The sequence below is a fragment of the Chenopodium album genome, chromosome 23 (genome assembly GCF_948465745.1).
Source record: "Chenopodium album chromosome 23, dcCheAlbu1.1, whole genome shotgun sequence".
NCBI classification, from domain to species: domain Eukaryota; kingdom Viridiplantae; phylum Streptophyta; class Magnoliopsida; order Caryophyllales; family Amaranthaceae; genus Chenopodium; species Chenopodium album.
In genome coordinates this window covers 5,637,123-5,641,581 of record NC_137856.1, presented here as the reverse complement: position 1 = coordinate 5,641,581, position 4,459 = coordinate 5,637,123, and the positions used below count along the sequence as shown (strand labels likewise).

The following is a 4,459-nucleotide window of genomic DNA, read 5'->3' as shown; positions in this document are numbered from 1 at the left end:
TTTAAATGCTTCCACATCATTATCTGCGGCTAGGAATTTCAAGCAAGCTTGAATGTATCTACGGTCTCAAGTTATTCATGTCTTTGAAAGAAGGTAACTAACAATGAAATTCACCCGAAAAATTAATCAACCACCATGAACATAAAACATTCAAAAGAAAGCAAAAGACAAAACTTTGCAGCAAACCCAATAGCTTTTCGAGTTTAGGGTACTTTCACCCCATCTTCTTACCAATAATTCCTAGTGTATACATACTATTCATCATCAACCATTCAAATTCGATAAATTCATAGGCATGTGACCAAATTCTATAATCAGAAAAATTCATACGTTTAACCGAAAACAAATCCAAAACAATATACCTAAATCTGTTTGTGAACCAAAAAACAGAAAAATAAAATTTAAGCAAGGTTTTTTTTTTTTTGTCACAAACTCAAAAACACAAGCATAGTGTAATACTCAAATTGGGATAAACATGAAAAAAACAACAAAAAAAAAAAAAGTTGGAACCCTCTGCAAACATCACAAAAAGCAACTAACTTCCGATTTTCACAAAACCGTTAGTCAAAGCCAAAAGCTTAGAGAAAAACAGGGAAAACCATAAAACCCCACTTTTATAAATTATAATCCAACCCAAAATACAGAAAAGTTTAGTTAGTAATGCTGCAACCTATTTCTCCACCTTGCTCTTCACCACCATTGTTACCCAAAAACCCGGTTCAATTAAACTTCGAGCAACAATACCGCCATCTCTGCGACCTCCTTCTCACCTTCACCCGCTCTCGGGCGCTTCCGAAAGGTCTCCAAATCCATGCCCACATTCTCAAATTAGGCTTCCAATCTATCCCTCTTGTTTCCCATCATTTGATCAATTTTTATTCAAAAACCCAATTTCCCACCTTTTCCCGCCAAATTTTTGATGAAGCCCCTTTTAAGGTTTCCACTACCTGGAGCTCTGTTATATCTTCTTTTGCTCAGAATGAGCTTCCTTGTGTTGCCCTTGAGTTCTTTTGCAGGATGGTTGGAGCCGGGTTTCGGCCTGATGATCATACGTACCCGAGTGCGATGAAGTCGTGCGCGATTTTGGGGAGGGTTGCTGTGGGGAGATTGGTTCATGGGGTTGTGATTAAGACTGGGTATGAGGAGGATGTGTTTGTGGGGAGTTCTATGGTGGACATGTATGCTAAATGTGGAGAAATTTGGGATGCACGGAAGGTGTTTGATAAAATGCCTGAGAGAAATGTAGTGTCTTGGACTGGAATGATTTTTGGGTATGCTCAATTGGGTGAAAATGATGAGGCACTTAGGTTGTTTAAGGATGCTGTAGTTGAGGGTGTAGATGTTAATGATTTTACGTTTTCGAGTGCGGTTCATGTTTGTGGTAATTCAACCCTTTTGGAACTAGGGAAGCAAATTCATGGCTTGTGCTTGAAGAAGAGTTATGATTCGTCGGGGTTTGTTGGGAGTGGTTTGATCTCGTTGTACTCCAAGTGTGGGATCATAGAAGGCGCATATCGTGTATTCGATGAGGTGAAGACAAAGAATGTCGGATTATGGAATTCTATGTTGATTGCTTGTGCTCAACACGCTCATTCTTCGAAGGTGTTGGATTTGTTTCGTAGTATGGAAAGTGAAGGAACAAAGCCGAACTTTATCACCTTCTTGTCTTTGCTTTATGCTTGTAGTCATGCAGGATTGGTTAAGGAGGGCCAGTTTTACTTTTATCAGATGAAGAAGTATGGCATCGAACCAGGGCATCAGCATTATGCCACCTTAGTCGATTTGCTAGGCCGTGCTGGAAAGTTGCAGGAGGCGCTTACAGTTATCAAGGAGATGCCCATTCAACCAACTGAGTCTGTTTGGGGTGCTTTATTAACTGGCTGCAGACTACACGGCAACACTGAATTAGCAGCATATGCTGCAGACAAGGTTTTCGAGTTAGGTAATGTGGGTTCTGGCCTATTTGTACTGCTATGTAATGCCTATGCAGCAGCTGGGAGACTCCAAGACGCAGCCAAAGTTAGGCTGATGTTAAGGGATAGAGGGATTAAGAAGGAAACAGGTTTAAGCTGGCTTGAGGAAGGTAACAAGGTTCACACATTTGCTGCAGGGGACAGATGCCATCCGAAATCCCAGGAGATATATCAGAAACTGGAAGAAATAGGGGACGAATTGGAGCGAGCTGGTTATATTGCTGACACTAGTTTTGTGTTGCAACAAGTGGATGATGATACCAAAAGGCAAACAATTAGGTATCACAGTGAGAGGTTAGCGATTGCTTATGCATTGATCAGCTTCCCACCTGACAGGCCTATTCGGATTATGAAAAATTTGCGTGTATGTGGTGATTGTCACACTGCAATCAAGTTTATGTCAAAGTGCACTAGAAGAATAATTATCGTGAGAGACAACAACAGATTCCATAGGTTTGAGGATGGGAAATGCTCATGTGGAGACTACTGGTAACTGTATTGTGACAGCAAACGTAGCATTCGTTGTATAGATTTTTTCACTCATTACATACATCTATAACAATGTTTCAACGAACAATTGTGGAGTTGTTTTAATTAAACATTCATAAACAAAGCACCACTGACCATTGTGCCTGCATTGCTGCCAATAGAAAAGATTAACTGCAATCAAATCTTTACAGGAAGTTCGCGAAATGTTCCACCAAAAATTACAGCCCTTATGAATTGTGACAAGTTCACGAAATCTGTTGTTCCTTATGTACTCCTACTAATGGATACCAATGGTAAGGGTTAGGGAATCCCCATCCTAAAGGGATCGAACTTCAATGATGGATTGTTTTACTGTTTTCGTCAAGCAATTAATCCAATTACACAACCAGGAAAACCTGTAAACTTGAAATTGTAATATACTGATTCTCAAAAATCCTAATATCTATTTTACATAGGCTCTAAGGCTCTTGCTTCTGCAGCCACTTCAACTCTAACATGCTTGGTTTTCCCTTTCTCTTCTGATTTTGATCTCATTTTATGAATTTTAACCATTGATTTTAACAGATTGGTGAATTCACCTAATCTCATCTCTTCTTGTAATTTTGAGTGGGTTTCATAGCATCTCCTAGTTCATGGATCCAAAATCGTTTGAAGCAGCATCTTCAAGCATCATTGAAGGATATTGCAACAAGATTGCGTGATGGAGGAAACTTCCTCATCCAAAAGCATGGGTGTGTTAGAATTTTTCAATTAAAACATCAATTTCTAAATCAACTAGATAAATTGAGATAATTTATACAATTATACTTGTGCATGTATTGATGTATATATACTTTTTTTTTTTTTGAAAGAATGTATATATACTTAATGAAAAATATCAAATGGGGCTTTTTTTTTAAGTAAAATCAAAGGAGATCTTATTAGATTTGTATTATGTGTATTTTTTGTGTAAATTTTTATATTATTTTTCATTACTGATTTAAAGATAATTAGCAATAAAAAAAATAAATAAATAAAAAGTGACATATATAAAACGATAGTATATTTTGAACTTATTTTATTCCTAGTATAGTTTAATCATATTATTTGTGGGTGTTCTATTTTAAAATTATGTAAAATCCATTTTAAAGCGGAATTTAGCTCGTGTAGGCTATTTTTTTACTCAATTAGAAATGAGCCTAATATAACCTTGGATGCACCAAATGCTAGGTACAACATGTTTACATTACGGACAATGTATTTAGAGAATGAGAATAATGACCTTTATTCATTAAAAAGTCATACTACTATTTTCATTCTTTTTTAATTAACACACTTTGGTTTTTAACACTATTCAAAAATTCTACTAACTACTTTGACTAGCTTTAGTGAAGTATATTTACGACAAAAAATAATCATGCTGAATCTAGTACTCCAAAACTGAATAATATCTACTATAATGGTGATTAAAAAAATAATAATAAAAAAATAAAATAAAATAAAATAAAAAAAACGGTTAAAGAGACAAAAATAATTTTGATTTGTTTCCACCTGAAAATCTTTTTTTTTTAAAGAATATCTACTGTTACACATTTTTTTTCTTTTTTTTTTATGATAATTATAAATAATAAAATAGTGTCATTAAAAAAAAGAAAAGAGGAAATATTACTTTGGAAAATATAGTACACTACAAAACTGAAAGACAGTAAAATGTTGGTACATGTCAAAACTGAAAAGGTTCGTTTTTATCCAAAAATTAATTTAATAAACAAGGAAAATTGCCATGAGAAAAACATTCCAGCACCGAAAGTAAAAGAGTTGAAATAGATGCAATGATACTCTAAAATTAGTGGTTTCTTTTCACAAAGGGAATGAAGTAATGAGACAAGAGAACGATTTAGAGCCAAGATTTTTCTACCATTCTTTTTTCTACCCTTCTTTTTTTCTTACCCCTTTTTATAAAGGTACAAGGTAAGATAGTAGTAGAATAATTCTAATTCAATAGTGAAAAACTATCA

General features: G+C 35.1%; 1 pseudogene; it reads left to right on the top strand.

Moving 5' to 3' along the window:
• On the top strand, positions 1–2,822 carry LOC145608882 (putative pentatricopeptide repeat-containing protein At5g52630 pseudogene; annotated as a pseudogene).
• Positions 2,823–4,459: the final 1,637 nt, after the last annotated feature.